Source organism: Pseudophryne corroboree, chromosome 5, assembly GCF_028390025.1.
Source record: "Pseudophryne corroboree isolate aPseCor3 chromosome 5, aPseCor3.hap2, whole genome shotgun sequence".
In the NCBI taxonomy this organism is placed as follows: Eukaryota; Metazoa; Chordata; class Amphibia; order Anura; family Myobatrachidae; genus Pseudophryne; species Pseudophryne corroboree.
In genome coordinates this window covers 135,273,318-135,298,290 of record NC_086448.1, presented here as the reverse complement: position 1 = coordinate 135,298,290, position 24,973 = coordinate 135,273,318, and the positions used below count along the sequence as shown (strand labels likewise).

The 24,973-nt window shown below is 47.0% G+C and overlaps 1 protein-coding gene and 1 long non-coding RNA gene across 6 annotated transcripts in view; one reads left to right on the top strand and one right to left on the bottom strand.

Annotated features, from left to right (window-relative positions):
- LOC134928855 (uncharacterized) overlaps positions 1-18,571 on the top strand; it is a 107,779-nt gene extending 89,208 nt beyond the window's left edge. For all 5 annotated transcript variants that reach the window (XR_010178071.1, XR_010178068.1, XR_010178069.1 and 2 more), the window contains 2 exons: positions 16,959-17,182; positions 17,978-18,571. This is a non-coding gene — a long non-coding RNA (uncharacterized LOC134928855). The remainder of the gene's footprint in view (positions 1-16,958; positions 17,183-17,977) is intronic.
- HDAC9 (histone deacetylase 9) overlaps positions 1-24,973 on the bottom strand; it is a 1,168,275-nt gene that overhangs the window by 607,258 nt on the left and 536,044 nt on the right. The gene's annotated exons all lie outside the window — the stretch shown is intronic.

Here is a 24,973-nt window from a genome sequence, read left to right as displayed (position 1 = left end):
TGGACGCAGACAGCGGGAGAGTGATGCTCTCACTGCCCAGAGCAGTAAGGGGGAATAATAAGGGGTAGTGGGAAGCAGTGCTCCAGCTACCCGTAATTTTTGCTTTAATATTTGGGTCGCTAGCGGGTGCGTGTGTATGCACTCATCCATGACTGTTGACATATCAATGGATTTTGGGCCTAATTCAGCATCAGTAGTAGTTTTGCTAAAAGTAGCAAAACTACAACTGCTTTCTCTAGCATGTGGGGGGGCTCCCCAGCACAGGTTAAGGGCACCCCACATGCCAAGTCCGCCCCCCCCCCCCCCCCGCTGATATGCGAGCGCATTGCTATACATAGATGCGCTCGCATTTTAAGGGTAGCCCTCTCCCTCCGCAGCCTAGCTGTAAAGGCAGTCGCCTGGCCGCCATCTTTTGGGTCGCAGCGGCTGCGTGTGCTGTCATGCAGCCACTGCAGCCCGCCCCACATATGGTCCAGAAACGTCTGCGTTGTCCGGACCACGCCCCTGAAACGGTGCATCGACGCCCCGTCACCACCCCCCGCCAAGATTCCGTGTGGTATAATATGGGAGGAAGTACGTGGGGGGTGACACCATGAGTTACCACACCGGGTGACACCAACCCTAGTGACGCCTCTGAGGATACTTTCCACAATACTACAATAAAAACGTAACAAGGTCCCTTTGCTCGCACAGGCTGATCCTATTTGTCTTAAGAAAAAGAGACGTTGCTGTGCTTTTTTTTTTTTTTTACTAAAAATATAATTCAGAGACCATGACAAAGTATTTGAAATAGAAACCCCTAAAATGTAAAACAGGCTTTTTCAACAAGTGTGCCGTGGCACACTAGTGTGCCGCGACCAATTGCAAGGTGTGCCTCGGAGCCAAGCAGCTTCCTGCACCTTCAGAGTGAACTGTTGGCCTGGGCTCTTCTTAGAGGATCATTCATAATCCGGCTGTGTCCTGTGCCTTGATGACGCGGCAGTGTGATATCATAGGTCAAGGCCGCCGCAACTCACCACCCAGCCAGCCCACCCACCTGCATACACATCTTCCAATTTCCACCTGCATCCACAGCTTTCCTTGCCCACCCACATCCACACCTGCCCAACCGCCCGCTGCTCAGTATTCGCAGTAGTCCACTATGAACAACCCCTGCCACTGAGGGACAGGGAGGAGGACAGCTAACCGGTAGGGGCTAATATTTGTTATGCTTTTTCTCCTGTGGGGAGCAATAGGATTTATGGATTTATGGGGGGAACAATGTGAATAATTCATGTGGGGAGCAATAGGATTTATGTGGGGAGAAATTTAATTGATTTATGTGGGGAGCAATAGGTTGTATGTAAGGAGCAACATGATTTATGTGGGGAGCAATGTCATTGTTTTTTTCTGTGTAGGCCAATGTATGTGTGGATTTTTTATTATTGTGGCGGCCAATGTGTGTTTTTTGGGGGGTTTTCTGTGGGGAACGGATGGTGTGCCTTGGCAATTTTGAAACATTGTTCGGTGTGCCGCGAGTAAAAAATGGTTGAAAATCACTGATGTAAAAGATACCACCTCCTCAGTGGTCAGCCCATCTAGACAGACAGGTACCTTTGGAACATTGGGGCAGATGTATTAACCTGGAGAAGGCATAAGGGAGTGATAAACCAGTGATAAATGCAAGGTGACAAACACACCAGCCTATCAGCTCCCATATGTAAATTAACAGTTTGGAGCTGATTGGCTGGTGCATAATCACCTTGCACTTAACACTGCTTTATCACTGGTTTATCACTTCCTTATGCCTTCTCCAGGTTAATACATCTGCCCCACTATTCTGTTTCCTGAAATTGTGTACCATCTCTTTGGTTTTAGATGTGTTCAGAAGTAAGCAATTCTCGCTGCTTCACTCATAAGTAACCTCAGTCCTGTATGCGCAGTCATCCTCGTTGCTTATTAAGCCAACAATAGCGGTATCGTCCACAACAATCCTAACTGATCGTGATGTTGACTCGCAATCACAGGTGAATAGTAAGTACAGTGGAGGACTAAGGACACACTCCTGTAGCACTCCTACATTTAATACTGCCTCCTCCAAAATGGAGCCCCCTATCTTAACAGTCTGATAAAAAGTGAGCCGAGTGCTGCATGTAATGTCATAGTGCAGCACCCAGCTCCTGTCACTGAGGAGCCCTCATTTTTGTGCCATCCCTCGGAGGGTGACACCCGGGTGCAACCAGCACATCCTGTATCCCCCTAGTGGCACCACTGGTCAGAGCTACTCCTCTGGTGTGTAAACTACTCTACCATTACGACAGTAGAAAATGATCAGAAACCCAAGGCGCTAACACACTTGTGCAGCCACTTGAGGAAAAAAAGGGCCACCTCTCCCTATACAGAACAATACAATATAAACAAATACTCAAAACAGGCGCTCAGTGTTGTTTCAAATAAACAAATATGGTGAATACTTAAAAGTCCATATGTATGACAAAGGAAAAAAAGAGTCCAACTCCAATGAGAACCTCCTGTAGGGGTGTTGAGGAATCTTCTAATCCACAGAGAACTCACGATGATATGCAATGGAAAAATAAATAAAATATCATGGTATAGTATGTCCAGTAAACTCAATGATAGTCTCTCAGACAATTGCTAGACCAAATATTTGAGGGTAGCGTACCCCACTCACAATGGATAAAATAAAGCTCCACACGTAAAGGTATCTTTTTGGGCTAGACTGTATGAATATTCCACAACCATGGATGCGTACCATTACTAACTTGGCAACATGCGTAGATCCTCCCATAGCGGTTTCTTTTAGTCCTGTTCCACAAATGAACGAGGGAGTGATATATGATATTATAAAAACACTATTTATTAAAAACTGATGACAGGAGACCACACATACATAACTCAGGGGTGGCAATGGAAAAAGCCGGTGACAGCCGCTGGCCGAAAACGACAATGACCAGCCTGATGTAATGCACAATCGCAACCACAAGAGATAAGTAAATGTGTGATACTTCCTATCTACACCCTTCCAACGCATTTCTCCCCGGTTATGGGGCTTTTTCAAGCCTTGAAAAAGCCCCATAAATGGGGAGAAACGCGTTGGTAGGGTGCAGATCGGAAGTATCACACATTTACTTATCTCTTGTGGTTGCGATTGTGCATTACATCAGGCTGGTCATTGCCGTTTTCGGCCGGCGGCTGTCACCGGCTTTTTCCATTGCCACCCCTGAGTTATGTATGTGTGGTCTCCTGTCATCAGTTTTTAATAAATAGTATTTTTATAATATCATATATCACTCCCTCGTTCATTTGTGGAACAGGACTAAAAGAAACCGCTATGGGAGGATCAACGCATGTTGCCAAGTGAGTAATGGTACGCATCCATGGTTGTGGAATATTCTTACAGTCTAGCCCAAAAAGATACCTTTACGTGTGGAGCTTTATTTTATCCATTGTGAGTGGGGTAAGCTACCCTCAAATATTTGGTCTAGCAATTGTCTGAGAGACTATCATTGAGTTTACTGGACATACTATACCATGATATTTTATTTATTTTTCCATTGCATATCATCGTGAGTTCTCTGTGGATTAGAAGATTCCTCAACACCCCTACAGGAGGTTTTCATTGGAGTTGGACTCTTTTTTCCTTTGTCATACATATGGACTTTTAAGTATTCACCATATTTGTTTATTTGAAACAACACTGAGCGCCTGTTTTGAGTATTTGTTTATATTGTACTCTACCATTACCATTGCATGTACACAAATATTTCCAACAATATACACATAAAATACAATAACATCAACGGCGGGATGTAATGCCACCCGAGTTCGGCAGCCGTGCGGAATGCTAGCCAAACGCGTACATTTTTTTTAAAGGGGCAATCATCTACAAGGCATGGTCTTGCCTTGTAAATGATTGCCCCTTTAAAAAAACATCCGAGTTCGGCTGGCATCCCACACGGCAGCTGTATTCAGGCAGCATTACATTCCGCCTCATATGTGCTAAGCTTATTAATGAAAAATTACATGATTGCAGGACTTTCTTTGGGCTGCACACACTCTGCGGCATGCTATACCATGCACAATAAGACTGTCTTCTAGTCTCCAAACCTTCAAGCGTTCCCTGCAAACTCACCTCTTCAAGCAAGCTTATCAAATTCCAGAACCGCTCACATAACCCTCATATGGCTTCCTATCAGGGCCGGACTGGCCATCTGGCACTTCTGGCAAATGCCAGAAGGGCCGATGGCCACGTGGGCCGGTCCAGCGGTCACTGAGACGCGCTGCCGCTCAGTCCGGCGGCAGCACGTCTCAGCTGTCAGGATTGGAGAGCTGTGAGGACTGGGCTGAGAGCGCCGGGCGCCCGCCAGCACGGCTGTGTCTGGCGCGGCGCGTATAGCGGACTTCAAAGCAGCCGCCGGTTCGTGAGCCAATCAGAGCTCGCGGACCGGCAGCCAATCAGAAGCCGCCGGTCCGCAAGCTCTGATTGGCTCACGAACCGGCGGCTGGTTTGAACGCTATACGCTGCCGCGCCAGACACAGCGGGCAGCTGGCGGGCGCCCGGCGCTCTCACCCCCGTCCCTCACAGCCCGGAGGAGGAGGAGCAGCAGCAGCAGCAGCAGTGCAGCAGCGGTAAGTAGCTGCAGCACTGGCTGCTGTGGGGGCAATTGTATACCTGGGACTGTGGGGGCAATTGGCTGGCACTGTGGGGCATTTGTATACCTGGCACTGTGGGTGCAATTGTTTACCTGGCACTGTGGGGGCATCTGTATACATGGCACTGTGGGGACATCTGTATACCTTGCACTGTGGGGGCATCTGTATATCTGGCACTGTGGGGGCATTTGTATACCTTGCACTGTGGGGGCATTTGTATACCTGGCACTGTGGGGGCATTTGTATACCTTGCACTGTGGGGGCATTTGTATACCTGGCACTGTGGGGGTATTTGTATACCTGGCACTGTGGGGGCAATTGTTTACCTGGCACTGTGGGGGCATCTGTATACATGGCACTGTGGGGGCATCTGTATACCTGGCACTGTGGGGGCATCTGTATATCTGGCACTGTGGGGGCATTTGTATACCTTGCACTGTGGGGGCATTTGTATACCTGGCACTGTGGGGGCATTTGTGGATCTGGCACTGTGGGGGCATTTGTATACCTGGCACTGTGGGGGCATTTGTATACCTGGCACTGTGGGGGCATTTGTATACCTGACACTGTGGGGGCATTTGTATACTTGGCACTGTGGGGGCAATTGTTTACCTGGCACTGTGGGGGCAATTGTTTACCTGGCACTGTGGGGGCAATTGTTTACCTGGCACTGTGGGTGCATTTGTATACCTGGCACTGCACTATCGGGGGCATATAATGTAAATTTCGGCTCATAGCGGGTGCTGTAATGTGAATTTTGGCTCATACTGTGTGGTATAATGTGAAAGGGGCAGCAGTACTAGATAGTATAAGGGGTCCTACTATTGTGGTGCATAATGCGTATAAGGGGTGTATAGTGTGGTAAACTACACTGAAGACCACGCCCCCTTTTGAGTGACCATGCCCCCTTTTGAGTGACCACGCCCCCTTTTCCCGAAGCGCGCTTAATTACAAACCTCACATTTCCATACCCCCACTTAAAAATTTCCACTTCAACCACTGGTTGAGTATATTTTAATAGAGAATGATGTACGCCTGTATGTTGTTAGAATATTCATTATATTTGTAAGAACATAGACTAATAAGTGGGAGGAGTCAGGAATAGTAAGGGGAGGAGTCACAGAGGTGGGCCTGTGTGCTTCAAAAATGCCAGGGCCTATTTTTAGTCCCAGTACGGCCCTGCTTCCTATCCAATTATATCCCCACTATACAGTCCACACAGGGTTGGACTGGCCCACAAGGGTAGAGGGGAAACCACCGGCGGGCCCTACTGCCTGGGGGCCACCCCATCCTCTAGGGATCAGGTTCCAGACTGTGCTGTTACTAATCTAGCACATTATCTTGCATGCACTACAGTATTTACTGTATATATTTATCTAGGGGACCAACACTTGCAAATGTTTAGGCAAGCCAATGTGGTGGCTAAGCACACCCCCTCTGGAGACTGGCCACACCCCTAAACATGGGCCCTTACAACTGCATTCCCCCGGTGGGCCCTACATGCCCCAGTCCGACACTGAGTCCACACATATCATCACATATTTTCTCTTCCCTCACTTTCCCTTCCTCCTGACCCTGGTTCATCATAGCTGTGTGGACATATCATGCATGGGTGGTCTTCAGCTTGCTGGCGGCCGGGCTCCCAACGATTACCATACCGGCGCCGGAAACCCTGACCGCCAGCATACCGACATATTTTCTCCCTCTTGGGGGTCCACGACCCCCCTGCAGAGAGAATAGATAGCATGGCGCGCGTAGTGTGCCACCATGCCCGCAGCGTGGCAAGCGCAGCGAGCCCGCAAGCGGCTCATTTGTGCTCGCCCAGCTGCCGGTATGCCAGCGGTCAGGATTTCGGCGCCGGTATGCTGGCCGCCGGGAGCCCGACCGCCGGCGTCACATGTTACACCCATCATGCAGCCCACCAAGAACCTTGCACTCTGGTGGACAACTATGCAATAAATAGCACCTAACTTGTATATTAATGCCTATTTCCCTATAGTTTGTAAGCTTGTGAGCAGAGCCTTCCTACCTCTGTGGCTGTTTGTTATTACCCAGTTTTGTTTTATCATTGTTATTTCCAATTATAAAGCGCAACATAATTTCTGTGCTATATAATAAACTGGTAAAATAAATAAATAAATAAATAAAAAGTCAATATATAGAGGGGGAACATTGGAGACTCTGATAACTTATGCACAATAAATCATACTAACCTACTCTCCCGTAAGTTGCAAGAGACTCACGATTTTACGGGTAGTCCCCCACACCCAAGGAAGAGTGGGTACTGGGTACCCCTCCTGCATCCCACCCACTTACTAGTGAAGCAGGCAGGGTAGGAAGAAAATTACAGGTCCAGCTATATGGAGCCGAATTTGCAGGATTTACCGTGACAGCGCCTAATGATGTAGATGCCCGTTCCTGCCCAACTGTTTCTCCTCTCCGGGCTTCTGCCAGAGAGGAGTATAAAAAAAAGTTGGTAAGTAAGCAATAAATATACATGCATTAGTAATATAAATAATCTATGACCTACACTTGCAGCTCTTTGATAAAGTGGCATGCAAAATATTTGCATATGAAGAGAGACTATATTACCTCTCTGCCCTATGACCTACTGATGGATACTCTCACGTTTATTTTATTAACAATTATTTGTTTACCTTCAGCATACGCCACATGACTTTATAACTGTCAAGTACAATAATAATACAAGGTATTCATACCTCTCAACATGACCCTCTCCAGGAGGAACAAAATGCTCTGCTTCTGTACTTTTCTCTTAATTTATGATTGCCAGCACCTGTGTTGAACAGGTTAATGGATAAGAAAGGTGTTTCACCACAGGTGATGGCAATCATACAGTAGGAGAGATGTCCAGGAGCAGAGCGTTCTGTCCCTCCTGGAGAGGGTCATGTTGGGAGGTATGCTATTTGAATAAGACGCACAAGCAGACTCTGTGTTATGCACACCAGTGCCAGCAGGAATGTACTGGTGTCTGAACGGAGAGGGATGCAAAACAAATGAACTCACAGACAGACTGGGGAATATGACATTACATACACAGAAGGTGATAGGGTAACAAAATAAACACAAAGTGAACAGAGAAGCCCAAAGGCTAAGAAACTGGGTGTCTCCCTAGTATTAGGAATGCTCAGATGGAAAGAAGCGAGATGTTGTGATTTAATACGTAGGGAACCCGAAATGCTGTTGCTAAGGGCAACAGCAAAACCCTAAAGGGTTATCAACGGGTGTGGCAGTAAACTCCTTGGTCAGAGATGGAATAATAGACACAAGGAGAGTCTCCACAATCCTAGTCCTCACTTGCAGTGCACTGGTTCAGTTTACTGCCACTAAACTGACACCTGAACACCTTGCACAGTGAGAAAGGATTTTGGCAGGCAAGTCTGAGAATACAGCCGCAAACTTGCTAGGTTCACAGAGTAGCAAAAGAACCCCAGCAGGTTAAACGACTGACTCCAGTCTTACTGCTAGGTCTGGATTGGCAGAGTGTAATACCAAATCCCAAGGCCTATTTGCAGTAAGCAACAAACAAATACAAAGTTTACACAGTACTAGCTAGCTTTCAGGAACTGACTAACCAACAAAGATTCAGCAGCATCTGCCTAACCTGAGAAGAGGGTTTATATAGCAGGTGCTGTCCACGCCCCACTCAGACCTCACAGACTGTGAGCACAAAAACCAGCACAGGATCCCCTGCCGTGCACAGAGCCTGTAACCACTGCACAGCAAAAGACCCGAACCGGAGTATCAGCTACGCTCAGGTTACTCCGCTAGCACTTGTCTCCCGGTTGCCATGACGACGTGGCAGCACAGAGCAGGAGACCCTAACAGTACCCCCCCTCTGACGAGGGGTCAAAGAACCCCTACCACCGGGTTTATCGGGGAACTGCGAGAAGAAAGAGCGTAACAGTCTGGGGGCATGAAGATCACAACTGCGCACCCACGACCGCTCCTCCGGGCCATACCCCTTCCAGTGCACCAAAAATGACAGCCGACCCCGAACCATCTTGGAGTCAAGAATCCTTTCAACAACAAACTCCCTCTGGCCACGTATCAGAAGAGGGGAAGGTCTTCCACTGGAAGAAGGATAACTAATCGCCCGTTTTAAAAGGGAACAATGAAATGTTTTATTGATACCCAAAGAACGGGGTAGATCTAACTGAAATGCCACCGGATTGATAACCCTAGTGATCTTATAAGGACCGATGAACCGGGGGCCTAACTTATGAGATGGCTGTCTCAACTTCAAATTCTTGGTAGACAACAAGACAAAGTCTCCTAATTTGAAGCTGCAGGGTCTTTTCCGCTTATCAAAAACCCTTTTGGTCACTAATGACACAGACACAAGGGCTTTCTTCACTTTCCTCCAAATACCTCTAAGGACCGAAACCACAGAGGAACCACCAGGCGTGGAGTCCAGGGGGTCAAAAGAATTGGCCTTAGGATGATGCCCATACACACAAAGGAAGGGAGAGATCCCTGTAGCAGAGTGAGCCGCGTTGTTATAGGCAAACTCCGCCATGGACAGATGAGCAACCCAGTCAGTCTGACACTTGGAGACATAACACCTGAGGAACTGCTCCAAGGACTGGTTCACCCTTTCAGTCTGCCCATTAGACTGCGGATGGTAGCCTGACGACAAGCTGACAGAAATCTGGAGATCGGAACAAAATGCCCTCCAGAATTTGGCCACAAACTGGGATCCGCGGTCAGAGACCACATCAAGTGGCAACCCGTGGAGGCGCACAACATGCAGCATTAATAATTCAGACAGGCGTCTGGCCGATGGTAGCCCAACCAATGGAACGAAGTGCGCCATCTTCGAAAACCTGTCAACGACAACCCAGATGACTGTCATCCCCGAGGATTTGGGCAAGTCCACCACAAAATCCATTGAAATGTGGGTCCATGTCTTAGATGGAATAAAGAGTGGATGTAATGGGCCAACAGGAACCCCTCTAGGAGTCTTATTTCGGGCACAGATGTCACATGCCCGAACCCACTGATCCACATCCCTAGCCACCGAGGGCCACCACACCGCCCTAGATAGCAACTCCCGAGTTCTGGCAATACCCGGGTGACCTGCCGACTTCTTGGCATGGAATTCCAGGAACACTCGCTGTCTTAATCTAGGAGGCACAAACAAAAGACCTACCAGAAGGTCTGGAGGAGCCTGCTCCTGTGCTCTAAGGACTAATGACAAGAGGTCCTGGGTAATGCCCACTTTAATACATGATGGGGACACAATGGGCAATGGCTCCTCGGTGGTCTCCTGGATTGGAGCAAAACTCTGCGAGAGCGCATCAGCCTTGATGTTTTTTGACCCAGGGCGATATGTTATCAAAAATTAAAGCGAGCAAAAAGCAAAGCCCATCGTGCCTGCCTGGCATTGAGGCGCTTCGCTAACTCTAAATATGCCAAATTCTTATGGTCGGTGAGAATTGAGACCACAAACTTAGCCCCCTCAAGCCAGTGTCTCCACTCCTCGAGTGCATCCTTAATAGCCAACAATTCCCGGTTACCCACGTCATAATTCATCTCGGCAGGCGAAAATTTACGGGAAAAGTAAGCACAGGGATGAAGGCGATTATCAGACACCGCCATCTGAGAGAGCACTGCCCCAATACCCATCTCAGAGGCATCCACCTCCACCACAAAAGGACGCTCTGGATCTGGGTGTCGCAGCACCTTGGCCGAGACAAATGCCCTTTTGAGACGGGCAAAAGCCGCTTTGGCCTCACAAGACCAGTGAGCAACATCCGCCCCTTTCTTAGTGAGTGCCACCAAGGGCGCCACTATAGACGAAAATCCAGCGATAAATCGTCTATAAAAATTCGCAAAGCCCAGAAAACGCTGAAGCGCCTTCAAACTAGTGGGCTGCACCCAATCCAGGACTGCCTGTACCTTGGAACCCTCCATTTGGAAACCTTCTGGGGAGATAATATATCCTAGAAATGCGATTTGCTGAACTTCAAATTCGCACTTCTCCAGCTTCGCCCCAAGCCGGTGGTCTCTGAGTTTCTGGAGGACTAAGCGTACATGCTTCCGATGTTCCTTCAGGGAATGGGAGAAGATTAGGATGTCATCTAAGTATACAACTAAGAATCTATCCAAATATTCCCTGAGCACATCGTTCATGAAGTCCTGGAAGACTGCCGGGGCATTACAGAGCCCAAAAGGCATCACCAAATATTCATAATGCCCTGAGTGGGTATTAAAGGCAGTCTTACATTCATCCCCCTCTCTTATTCGGATTAGATTGTACGCACCGCGTAGGTCAATCTTAGAAAAAATGGTGGCAGTACGAAGCTGGTCAAACAAGACCGAAATGAGAGGCAGTGGGTATGAGTTTTTAATCGTGATACGGTTCAATTCCCTGAAGTCGATGCAGGGTCGCAAGAACCGTCCTTTTTACCCACGAAGAAGAACCCCGACCCAACTGGAGACTGTGAAGGTCTGATAAATCCCTTAGCCAAGTTCTCCTGAATGTACTCTTCCATAGCCTGAGTCTCAGGACGTGACAGGGAGTACAACCTGCTCTTGGGAAGCTTAGCATTCGGCAACAAATTAATGGCACAGTCATAGGGGCGATGGGGAGGTAGTACCTCTGCAACTCTTTTGGAGAACACGTCCGCAAAATCTGCATAACATCCTTGCAATCCTGGCAAACTTAGCTGCGAAAGCCTGACTGGAAGGCTCAAGCAACTCCTGAAACAATCAGTACCCCAACTAAGAATCTCCCCAGAGACCCAGTCAAATTGAGGATTGTGGGCCCTTAACCAGGGTAACCCCAACACCAATGGGGCAAAAGTACAGACAGTCACATAAAAGGACAATTTTTCAGAGTGTGTGGCTCCAATAAACAAAGAAATCTGGCTAGTGCAAGAGGTAATTTTACCCTGGGATAATGGTTCCCCGTTTAACCCACAAATCTCAATTTCCGATGCCAAGGGTATTAAGGGAACAGAGTGTTTCAGGGTGAATTGGCGGTCCATAAAAACCCCGTCGGCCCCACTGTCCACAAAGGCCTCAGTCTTGACAGTTTGACAGAGGATCTTCAAGGTCACCGGAATGATAAAAGTCTTCTTGGGAAATTCTGACTTCTGGCCTGACAGGATATTTCCCATCACCCTCAGGCCCTGAAGTTTTCCGGCTTTTCTGGGCATGATACTACCACATGACCTTTATTCCCACAGTACAAACATAACCCCTGCTGTCTCCTCCGCGTCTTCTCACGCGAGGAGAGGCGGGTAGCCCCAATCTGCATAGGCTCCTCGGAAAATTCCTCAGAGTCTGAGGTTCCCTTGGGAAAGAAGGAAACCTCGGTCTCCCTTTCAAGCCTGCGCTCTCTCAGCCGTCTATCCACCCGAATGGATAACTGCATGAGCTGATCCAAGCTATCAGGCAAGGGATATTGTACCAGTTGGTCTTTTAACTGGTTAGAAAGACCTCTTCGGTACTGGTGTCTCAGGGCTGGGTCATTCCACTGGGTATCATGGGCCAACCTCCGAAACTCCGTACAATAAACCTCAACTGGCCTTCGCCCTTGCTTAAGGATCGAAATCTGAGCCTCGGCTGAGGCCGTCTTGTCAGGGTCATCATACAACATGCCCAGTGCCGTAAAAAAAGCATCAACACTTTTAAGCGACGGACAGTCAGGCTGCAACCCATATGCCCAGACCTGTGGGTCTCCTTATAGCAAGGAAATCACTATGCCCACCCGCTGAATCTCCGACCCAGAAGACTGAGGCCTAAGTTGGAAATATAGCTTGCAGCTCTCCTTGAAACAAAAGAACTGCGAGCGATCTCCAGAAAAACGATCCGGGAGATTTACTTTCGGCTCCTTAACCCCTAAAGGTACTGCTGCTGCGGGAGCTCCGCCAGCGGCCTGCGAGGTGTGCATTTTAATGGACAAATCATTAAATTGTCAAATCAGGACCTGCACCTGATCGACCACCTGTTGCAAAGTATTTTGAGGGGTATGCTCCATATTCCCGCAAAATTTCAACAGGAGTATTGGGCTGCTGAATATGTTATGCACACCAGTGCCAGCAGGAATGTACTGGTGTCTGAACGGAGAGGGATGCAAAACAAATGAACTCACAGACAGACTGGGGAATATGACATTACATACACAGAAGGTGATAGGGTAACAAAATAAACACAAAGTGAACAGAGAAGCCCAAAGGCTAAGAAACTGGGTGTCTCCCTAGTATTAGGAATGTTCAGATGGAAAGAAGCGAGATGTTGTGATTTAATACGTAGAGAACCCGAAATGCTGTTGCTAAGGGCAACAGCAAAACCCTAAAGGGTTATCAACGGGTGTAGCAGTAAACTCCTTGGTCAGAGATGGAATAATAGACACAAGGAGAGTCTCCACAATCCTAGTCCTCACTTGCAGTGCACTGGTTCAGTTTACTGCCACTAAACTGACACCTGAACACCTTGCACAGTGAGAAAGGATTTTAGCAGGCAAGTCTGAGAATACAGCCGCAAACTTGCTAGGTTCACAGAGTAGCAAAAGAACCCCAGCAGGTTAAACGACTGACTCCAGTCTTACTGCTAGGTCTGGATTGGCAGAGTGTAATACCAAATCCCAAGGCCTATTTGCAGTAAGCAACAAACAAATACAAAGTTTACACAGTACTAGCTAGCTTTCAGGAACTGACTAACCAACAAAGATTCAGCAGCATCTGCCTAACCTGAGAAGAGGGTTTATATAGCAGGTGCTGTCCACGCCCCACTCAGACCTCACAGACTGTGAGCACAAAAACCAGCACCGGATCCCCTGCCGTGCACAGAGCCTGTAACCACTGCACAGCAAAAGACCCGAACCGGAGTATCAGCTACGCTCAGGTTACTCCGCTAGCACTTGTCTCCCGGTTGCCATGACGACGTGGCAGCACAGAGCAGGAGACCCTAACACTCTGCTGATTAAAATGCAGCATGCTTATATTTTCTGTGCGGCTGTGCCTGTATCTGCATACGAAAACACTGTAGCATAGCATTTCATATGCAGATACAGCTGCAGTCACACACTGAATATGATATGCAACATGCGTCCCTCCAGCTGCCAGAGAACTACTTACCCTGTCATACCCTGGCATGGTTTTAGCATGCCCTAGTAGCAAAGCTGTGGCAGGGCTTGCTGGGATGTGCAGTTCTGCAGCAGCTGGATGGCAACATATTGAATACACCTGCTGTAAACTTTCATCTCAAGTCAATTAATCATTCAGTCTTTTGCTGAATGTCAGAGCGGGGAAGTGAAGCTTCTATTAGGGGTCAAGCAAAGGGAAAAGGATTTAAAAAAAATACTTTACTTATTCTTAGAGCACCGGGGGTGAGGATTCCACAAAACTCGCATAATGTCATTTTGAACAGGTCGACACATGAAAAGGTCGACTTGGATTTTTTAACTGTTTTTGGTGTCTTTTTTTCCGTAACATGACCTGGAACCCCAATTAGTGTACCGCGACCCAGCGGGCAGGTTACTATTCACAATCGTAGTCCACGTGGATGGTAAAGTATGAAAAAGTAAAAAATAATTATTATTTTAAAAAAAACATGTAGACATTTCATGTGTCGACCTGTCCTGTGTCGACCATTCTCATGTGTTGACCATTTGTCCATGTCGACCAATAGTGGTTGACATAGTGACTGTTGACCTAAGTAGGTTCGACCTGCCAAACGGATACCCTCCGCACCACATGTGAAATTTGACTACCTGGTAACATGTATCACCAATTGCAGCATAAATCATAAATTATAACCATGATTCCAATTTCATTTTATGTGTTGCTATGAGAGTGTTTTGCAGTTTTACAAATACAATCCAAACTTTATTGTCATCTGCAATTCACATACATGAACATGACAAAAAATTGCATGTGCAGTCAACAGAGTCAAAGAAAGCATGAAAACATTCTTTACATCTTTCACAACATTTTACATATCAGCACAATCTGATGCAGGGGGATGCAGTTAAAATGCCGGATGTCGGGGCTCCGGCATTCAGGATCCCAATGGCAAAATCCTGACAGCCGACAATGCCGCCAGCCGGAATCCCGGCGCACCAGAGCTATTCCCACTCGTGGCTGTCCACGACACCCATACGGTGGGAATAGATCCTGCGGCGGGCGCAGCAAAAACACAGAGCCCGCAGCATGGCGAGCACATTGAGCCCGCAAGAGGACTTCTAGCGCTCACCATGTTGTCTGCATTCTGGTGGGTGGAATGCCGCTGTCGGTATATTGACAGCCGGCATCCTATCCACCGGTATAACGTATGTAACCTGATGCTGGGGCTATTTCTAGGAAATTGGAGTTGGGAAACGGAGCATACAAAACAAAATGAAATGGTCCAACTATTGCAGCAGGAACGTCTTCCTCTCCTCCCTGCACCTGAGAGCCCCACTGGTTGCGGCACATCTGTGTATAGTGACACAGAGTATAATAATACAGCCTATAGCAGTAAGTTACACTTTTCCTGTATATTATTAAGATGGGAAAATTCTTACTTTGCAACAGCAAATTAGTTACTTTTATGATTGCATTTAATGCATGAAACATTAACTTTCCATAGAATTTGTCAGATCTTGTACACACCTGACTGAAAGGTAAGAGGAACAATTCACAATTTTTTTCTTTCTGACAGTTGAAATAATCCAGAGAATCTCCGATTTACTGTGTACACACTACATAATTATCGTTCCTAAACTTCCTATATGAACTATAAATTTCCCTATAGATCGTTGATGTGATGTTTTACTTGCATTTTGTCAGATGATCTGTGTACACCGTATATTTGCTACACAACATCGGCTCATTGGGACCGACAAACATTGTGCAGCATTCCTGATGTCGGGAGCTAATCTGATGGGTGTGTGAACAACAGTCTGCCCCAGGTGCTGTATACACTTTGCGCAATAACATACCTCCCAACTGTCCCGCATTCAGCGGGACAGTCCTGTTTTCCTGGGACTGTTCCGTTGTACCACCCGCGGTCGGCAGTGTCCCGCAGCGGGCGGGGAGGGAGCACAGGAGATGAGGAGAATAAATGTCATGCGCATGTGCACTGGATCTACTCACTGTGCCGGGGGGAACCTGGGGGCAACCCAGCATCTCGGAGAGTGCTGGGCACGCCCCCACAATGACATGATCGGGGTGATCACAAAGCTCCACCCCTTTTCCCAAAGCTCCACCTCTTCCAGGAAGCGCGTGCACCTTTGGCGCCCGAAGGGTCACACACCTCTGAGCTACAATGTTGGGAGGTATGCAATAACCAGACTGAACAGCTGAGACTTGTACCTAGTATTACTCTATGCTTACCTACATTGCTGCCCCCTCCTTTGGAAGGGGGCAGCCTGATTGGCACAGAGGGGGCATGGCTGGCTGGCTGGTAGGTGGGCTGTTAGGGGGGTGTGGTGAAATGATTTTGCCATTGTGGCTGCGCCCCCCACTATGCAGCACCGAGAAAACTGGCATTGTATAGCTGGGGCGGGGCTACAATAATGCAATTCAGCACAAATCGATTCATCGGGTCCCCCTTGGACCACTCACTTGTGCTCTGTTATGGGCGGCCAAGGGGGGTTTGGGGGGCTGGCGGGGATGCAGGAGGTTTGCCCATTTTTCCATGGGGCCAAGAGCGCCACCAGATTTTCGTGAGCCTCCCGCCCATTCCGGGAGGATAGGCAAGTATGCATTACTCTCAAGTATTCTACACTGGCAAACAATGGGGCAGATGTATTAACCTGTAGAAGACATAAGGAAGTGATAAACCAGTGATATGTGCAAGGTGATAAAGAAACCAGCCAATCAGATCCTAACTGTTAATTTACATATTGGAGCTGATTGGCTGGTGCCTTTATCACCTTGCACATATCACTGGTTTATCACTTTCTTATGCCTTCTCCAGGTTAATACATCGGCCCCAATGTTAGAAGTTGGAGATCAGCAACAATTATAACAGCACAGATTCTCTTCCCATGAATAAGTCAGGGAAATGGGAAACATGTTTTTCCTTTCACGTGTCATGTTATTACAAAAGCAACTGAAAACTGTACGTGTGGGAAATATGATTTAATATATCAGTGCACAGGAGGAAAGTTTCAGCAGGCATGGCCGCAGTCCCTGACATGTAAACAAACACTGCCCTCATGATGCAGGACAGGAAAGCACACAGCCAGGCTGGGCGGTGACAAGCAGCAAGACTGGGAATACAGATAGATTAGCTGGAACATTTACAGTGACACCTGGCTAGATGAAGTATCTCTGTTTATGTAATTACAGCCTAAAGGACCAAAATCTCAACACAATAAAACCACCACAGAAGCAGTTAAGAAGCGTGTTCCCAGAATCTCACTAAGCCAATCCATCAGCGTCGCTCATCCGCTGATAGCTCATTATGACCACTGCATTGCTAATTATGCTGTCATTTATCACATAAACAGGCGCTGCAAAAGGACTAATGGCCTGAATATTCCTATCTTAATATTAATTCAGAATGGATACAGGTAAACAAAAAACAAACCTATTTTTTTTCTTACTTATAAAATGTAACAAAGTTTTTCCCCTACTCATTATGTAACTTTGTACACTCGCCTATGTTTTCATGATTGACCTATTGTGTACTGTCCGGTGGTATACTGTATATAATAAATGTGAAGCCATGAAAAAATATCTTATATCATTTTACGGAAAAAAAACCCCCTGAAAATTCCAAAAATATACTCAGATTGAATCAAGACTGTGCTCAGTTCTTGTAAGAAACTGATATACAAAACATCAGTGCTAAACAAGGTATAAAACAATGTCCTTAACCCCTTCACTGCTAATGGATTTATCACCCCTGTGCTAAGGCCATTTTTCTAGGTTTGATCTCGTCACAAATGGTGCCCTCCCCATTTATGGAATCCTGATATTTTCTGTAGTTCCAGGTAACATTGTCTGGTGATCACCAGACAATAGCTATTAAGGGGCCACATCACTGGAAGAGGAGTTGTTACCAGAGCCCTATTACTGTTAACAATTTGACACAGGAACTGTGCCACTGCCTGATCCCTTATTCATTTCTCTCTTGTCAAAAGTAGTACCCACCTTCAGGCAACCCTCATTGTATGGGGATGGATATGTCATCCCGGCGGTTGGGATGCCAGCAGTCACATGACCGACGGCGGCATCCTGACACTGACGATCCCGACACACTAAGTATTCTACCTCTTCCCCATCCCCTACCCTGGGCTGTTGGGAATTTGGGAAACTCAGGCAAGATTTGTCTCACTTCTCCCCTTTGTCTCTGTTGCTTGCAGGTCCAGGTCTTCCAGGATGGAGATATTTAATATTTCATGAGTGATGGGAAAAATCAAGCAGGAGACCCACCATTCATGGGGCAGCCAGGAGGCACCAGGATAAGTCTAATCAGCTACCATGAAGGATGTCCTGAAGGTTGAATATCCCTTTAAAAAAAAACAGCCCGATGAATAAATAAATATCCTAAAACTATGCAATTTTCCTTTACAAATGCAAAACCCCCAAGAACCATACTTCTAAAGAGAAAGTTATAGCAAGGCAAATTAACGATAATAGCCTATTTTCTCCGCATAGCTCACTCACTTAGCTGTTCCATGTTTAAGCTACAGCGGCTTAGACTCTAATACACAATGCTGTGCTGACTAAATTAAACAAGGTTCTGAAAATATAAACATAAAATTAAATTAGAGTTCTTGTTTCAGTCCTTTTTATGCCATGGAAGAAAAACAGACGGTTTACTCTTGCTCTCCCCACTATTACTTGGCAGGCTGCAGGCCGTGACTTAAATGAATGCTTTCAACAAAATTGTAAACTCTAATACCAATTTCAGAGCATAGCGTGACCTCCAGAAAAAAAATAAAAAATAAAGTAGACATTTGTTTTTTCTTTCAAAGTTAATATAAAGGAATAAACTGTATAATTAATGGTAAGTAAGAGGTATAAGGAGAAAAACACTCCATTTGTTTTGATTGTGTATATAGTATGGCAAGGATTGTTCCTGGGCAGATGGAAACTGCTATGTGAGGTTCTAGGCATAACAGAAAGAGGATTTATTGATAAGCAGGATACAGGTGCCCGACTGTTTATCAGTAACTATAATCAGATGCAAGTTGTTCTCTTTACATAAAAGTAAACATGACAATGCAGACATGCTCATATAAACAGGAATTTACTATAAACCGATGTTTGCTTTCTTTTGCTGAACTGCATTAGAAAATTGACAGAACTTGTTGCCAAGGGTTCTTTGACGTTTCACACAAACACACACTTTATAAAACTTATGTTTATTAGGAGCACATATGTATTATAATCAATAACACACATCCTTATAGTTCATTATAGGTTATGTGAGGTCCTCTTCCATTGCAATACATGCATGGCAAGTCTGCATGCAGCTCTATAGCTGCATACTATAAGCAAGTGTGTTGGTGACTTCTAATATCCATATACAATAGCCTAAGGCACTGTTATGGAGTACATCATTATATAGATTAGGTAACACTGCATTCCGTGATGAGGAAGGAGGTCTGGTTATGGTTAATGGTTAAGGGAAGTCTTGGCTGTCCTGAACCTTCTACAATAAGATCATCTTTCATGTCTCCACCTACATCTTTCTCTTCTGATCCCAGCGCATTCATACCCTCAGTAGGGGTTCGGTATCGTAACCCAGCGGTCAGGACTGACCGACAGCAGCATCCCGACAATAAATATCCTGATATCGGAGGGGGTAAGTTTTTTTTAACCTCCCCCCATCTCCCTGTCTCCTACCCTAACCCTAAATCTCCTGGGGTGGCAGCTAGGGCTAACCCTTGTGGGGGTGGGGTGGTAGCTAGGGCTAACCCTCGGGAGGTGGGGCGGGGATCACATAGGGCTAACCACCCCACATAGTGCCTAACCCTAAACACAACCCAGTGCCTATCCCCCCTCCCAGGCATTAACCCTATGGCAAACCCCGATACTTAAATTTGGGATGTTAGCTGACGGTGTACCGGCACTGGTCTCCCGAGTAGTATTGGGATTCTGGCATCGGTCACATGACTGCCGCCATCCTGACTGAATCGGGGAGATTCAGCTGCATAGAAAGGACACACACCAGATTTATAATGGTAGCTTCCTTACAGTAACCACACACATTTTCCTCACCACCAGCTATAACTAGTAATTCACTATCATTATGTAGCAATTGTTCTCCAAATCTTTTACATTCTAAACTCATTTGGGCAGGCCATCTATTCATTCTGTATCATATCACTGTATGTCATTTCTCATGTATTATGATTTCTGCAGTATACAACTCTGCATAATATTTCAGCGCTTTATAAATGAAAGATAATAACAATGATAAAAATATTTATAACAATAAACAAATGTACTAATAACAACTACAGAATGTAACTCCATACTGTAATAGTGTACCTTGTGTAATCACTGTGTTTAGATTGAGCTGTGATTGCCTCATAATACAGAATAAGTAAAAGCTCTTACAGCACACAGAGTTGAGCCAAAGCTTGTCCACAGTGTTTACTCCAAGTGGCACTGCATGTTGGCATTGCTGTAGAAAGTCTTCAACATTGCTCACACGTTTTCTTTTCAGCAAAAGAACATTTGGAAATAGGAATCACGGCTGTGCAGAAAAAAAAGACCCATCAACAGTGCTACAGAGAGAAAGTGATAAGAATAATAGAATAACCGGTAAATCATTTTCTTGTAGTCCGTAGAGGATGTTGGGGTCCACATTAGTACCATGGGGTAAATACGGGTCCACTAGGAGCCATTGGCACTTTAAGAGTTTGAGAGTGTGGGCTGGCTCCTCCCTCTATGACCCTCCTACCAAACTCAGTCTAGAAACTGTGCCCAAGGAGACGGACATCTTCGAGAGAAGGATTGTACACAGATAGTGGCGCGATTCACACCAGCTCACACACAAGGCAACCCAAGCTAACTAGGTTGAAACATCAGCAACAGCTGAACAGGATTACTTACCAAGTAACAAAACAGTACTTACCAAGAACTAAGCAGTACTGAACTAAATAACCACTGCAGGATCACGAAGCGCTGGGCGGGCGCCCAGCATCCTCTACAGACTACGAGAAAAGGATTTACCAGTAGGTAATTAAAATCCTATTTTCTCTTACATCCTAGAAGATGCTGGGGTCCACATTAGTACCATGGGGATGTACCAAAGCTCCCAGAACGGGAGGGAGAGCGCGGAGACTCCTGCAGAACCAATTGACCAAACTTTAGGTCCTCAGAGGCCAAAGTATCGAACCTGTAGAACTTTGCGAACGTGTTCGACCCCGACTAAGTAGCTGCTCGGCAGAGTTGTAATGCTGAGACACCCCGGGCAGCCGCCCAAGAAGAACCCACCTTACGAGTAGAGTGGGCCTTAACAGACGTAGGACATGGCAAGCCTGCTGTAGAATATGAATGCTGGATAGTGAACCTGATCCAGCGAGAGATCGTCTGCTTGGAAGAAGGACACACATTTTTCTTGGGATCATACAGGACAAACAGAGAGTCTGACTTTCTGTGACGAGCAATCCTCCTCACATAGATCTTTAGAGCCCTTACAACATCCATGGACTTTGATGAAATTGAGGAGTCAGTCGCAACTGGCACCACAATAGGTTGGTTGATATGAAATGCTGACACAACCTTCGGAAGAAACTGCTGATGTGTCCGAAACTCAGCTCTATCTTCATGGAAGATAAAGTATGGGTTTTTACATGACAAAGCCCCCAACTCCGACACACGTCTAGCAGAAGCTAAGGTCAACAAAGTGACAGCCATAGGCGGCACAAAGGGAGGTTGGATGTGCAGAACTCCCTTCAAAAAGTCTGAACCTCAGGGAGAGCAGCCAACTGTTTCTGAAAGAAAATGGATAGGGCCGAAATTTGGACCTTTATGTATCCTAACCTTAGGCCCATATCCATACCTGCTTGCAGGAAGAAGAGAAAACGTTCCAGTTGAAACTCAACCGCAGGAAACTTCTTGGACTCACACCAAGATACATATTTTTTCCAAATACGATGGTAATGTTTTGATGTTACCCCTTTCCTAGCCTGTATCAGGGTAGGAATAACCTTGTTCGGAATGCCCTTCCGAGCTACTATCTGGCGTTCAACTTCCATGCTGTCAAACACTACGTGGTAAGTCTTGATAGGCGAACGGTCCCTGCTGCAGAAGGTCCTCCCGAAGCGGAAGAGGCCTCGGCTCTTCTAGCAGTAGATCCAGAAGATCTGCGTACCAAGCCCTTCTTGGCCAGTCCGGATTGCCTGAACTATTGCTGTCCTTATGAGTTTGAGAACTCTTGGAATGAGTGGAAGTGGAGGAAACACGTACACCGACTGGAACACCCACGGAGTCACTAGGGTGTCCACCGCCACTGCCTGCGGGTCCCTCAACCTGGAACAATACCGCTGAAGCTTCTTGTTGAGACAAGAGGCCATCATGTCGATCTGGGGCATGCCCCAAAGTTCTGTTACCTCATTGAACACCTCCGGATGGAGACCCCACTCCCCTGGGTGGAGGTCGTGTCTGCTGAGGAAGTCCGCTTCCCAGTTGTCTACTCCCGGAATGAAGATCGCTGACAGCGCCAACGCATGTTTTTCTACCCAGAGGATGATTCTTGTTACTTCTGACATTGCAGCTCTGCTCTTCGTTCCGCCCTGTCGGTTTATGTAAGCCACTGTCGTTACATTGTCCAACTGCACTTGACTGGCCCGATTTCTGAGAAAATGGGCCGCTTGGAGAAGACCGTTGTAGACGGCTCTTAGTTCCAGAATGTTTATCGGCAGTCCGGCTTCCAGACTTGACCACCTTCCTTGGAAGGTTTCCCCTTGAGCAACCGCGCACCAGCCCCGGAGACTTGCATCCGTGGTTAGAAGGATCCAGTCCTGAATCCCGAACCTGCGGCCCTCCAGAAGGTGAGGTAACTGCAGCCACCAGAGGAGTGACATCCTGGCCTTTGGCGACAGACGTATTCTCTGGTGCAAGTGAAGATGGGATCCCGACCACTTGTCCAGGAGATCCAGTTGGAAGGACTGAGCATGAAACCTCCCATACTGCACCGCCTCGTAAGAGGCCACCATCTTCTCCAGAAGGCGAATGCACTGATGAACCGACACCTGGGCTGGCTTCAGGACATCCCGGACCATTGTTTGAATCACCAAAGCTTTTTCCTCAGGAAGAAACACCCTCTGCACCTCTGCGTCGAGGATCTTTCCCAGAAAGGACAACCTCCTGGTTGGTTCCAAATGTGATTTTGAAAGATTCAGGATCCAACCATGTTCCCTGAGAAGCTGGGTCGTGAGAGCTATGGACCGTAACAGCTTCTCCTTGGACGATGCCTTTATCAGCAGATCATCCAGATATGGAATTATGTTCACCCCCTGTCTGCGGAGGAGAACCATCATTTCCGCCATCACCTTGGTGAATACCCTCGGTGCTGTGGAGAGGCCGAATGGCAGGGCCTGGAACTGAAAATGACAGTCCAATAGTGCGAATCATAGATAAGCTTGATGCGGCAGCCAAATCAAAATGTGGAGGTACGCATCCTTGATATCCAGGGATACCAGGAATTCCCCTTCCTCCAGACCTGATATAACTGCCCTTAGAGATTCCATTTTGAACTTAAACTCCCTCAGAAAGGGGTTTAGTGATTTTAAGTTCAGAATGGGCCTTACTGAACCATCCGGTTTCGGTACCATGAAAAGGTTCGAATAGTAACCCGTGTTTTGCATTTGTAGAGGGACTGGTACAATGACCTGTGCCTCCACCAACTTCTGGATGGCTCCCTGTAGGGTAGCCCTGTCTGCCAGCAAAGCTGGCAAGCTCGATTTGAAGAACCGATGAGGAGGGAGATCTTGAAATTCCAGCCGGTACCCCTGGAAAACAATATCTAGTACCCAGGGGTCCAGGCCGGATGACACCCAGACGTAACTGAAATGTCTGAGTCTCGCCCCCATCGGCCCTACCTCCAGGCCGCACTGTCCACCGCTATGCGGAGGACTTTGATGCACCTGAAGCAGGCTTCTGTTCCTGGGAACCCGCCGCAGCAGGTTTCTTGGATTTTGGACGGCCACCTCTAAAGACGGTGTTGGACGGTTTAGCCTTTCTCGGTTTAGTAACCGAAAGAACTGTGATGCAGGTGAAGAAATAGGCTTCTTCATAGCAGGACCTGCTGAGGGAAGAAAAGGGGACTTACCCGCTGTAGCCGTGGAGAACCACGCATCCAACGCTTCCCCAAAGAGAGGCTGCCGTGTGTAGGGTAGGGTCTCCACACCTCTCCTGGATTCCGCGTCGGCAGACCACTGGTGCAGCCACAGTCCTCGACGAGCCGAGACAGACATGGAAGAAATTCCTGCAGCCATTGAACCCAGGTCTTTCATGGATTCCACCATAAATCCTGCAGAATCCTGAATGTTACGTAAAAACAATTCAACGTCACTTTTATCCATTGTATCCAAATCCTCAAGTAATGTGCCTGACCACTTTACTATAGCTTTGGAAATCCATGCACAGGCAATAGTAGGCCGGATTTGAGCGTAGTATCAATTTTGCGATCAGCCGGCTCCTTTAAGGCGGTAGATCCTGGAACCGGTAAAACCCACCTTTTTCGAGAGTCTGGATACAGACGCGTCCACTATGGGTGGGTTTTCCCATTTCTTTCAATCCTCCTCCGGGAAGGGGAAAGCAACCAGAACCTTTCTAGGGATCTTAATTTTTTTTCTCTGGGTTTTCCCATGCTTTTTCAAAAGCATTTACAGTAATTCTTTGGACGCAGGGAAGGTTAGCGAGGCTTTCATATGATCAGTGAAGTAAGCCTCCTCAACCTCCTCAGGAGTTGTGTCGGCAATATTCAACACATCTCTAATAGCCTCTATCATCAACTGCACCTCTTTAGCAAGAGATGCGGCCCCCCTGAGCACATCTCCATCACCGTCTGCCGTGTCAGAGTCGGTATCCGTGTCGTCTTGCATAATCTGGGCAAGAGCACGTTTGTGGGAACCTACAAAGGGGGGTCCTGAGGTAACAGAACCGGACCAAACTGCCATAGAATTCTGTAAAACCTGAGTTGCAGATTCATTCTGAGCAACCCTAGTAGAAATCTGAGAAATCATAGTTTTGATAGAGGATAACCACTCAAGCTCCCTTGCTGGTATCTGCGCTACAACAGTGCAATCCTGATCACATGGGATGAGATCATCCTGAGAGGACATATCCTCAACCGCATATGACACAGAGATTGGATCCAACCCACACACAGCGCTGTT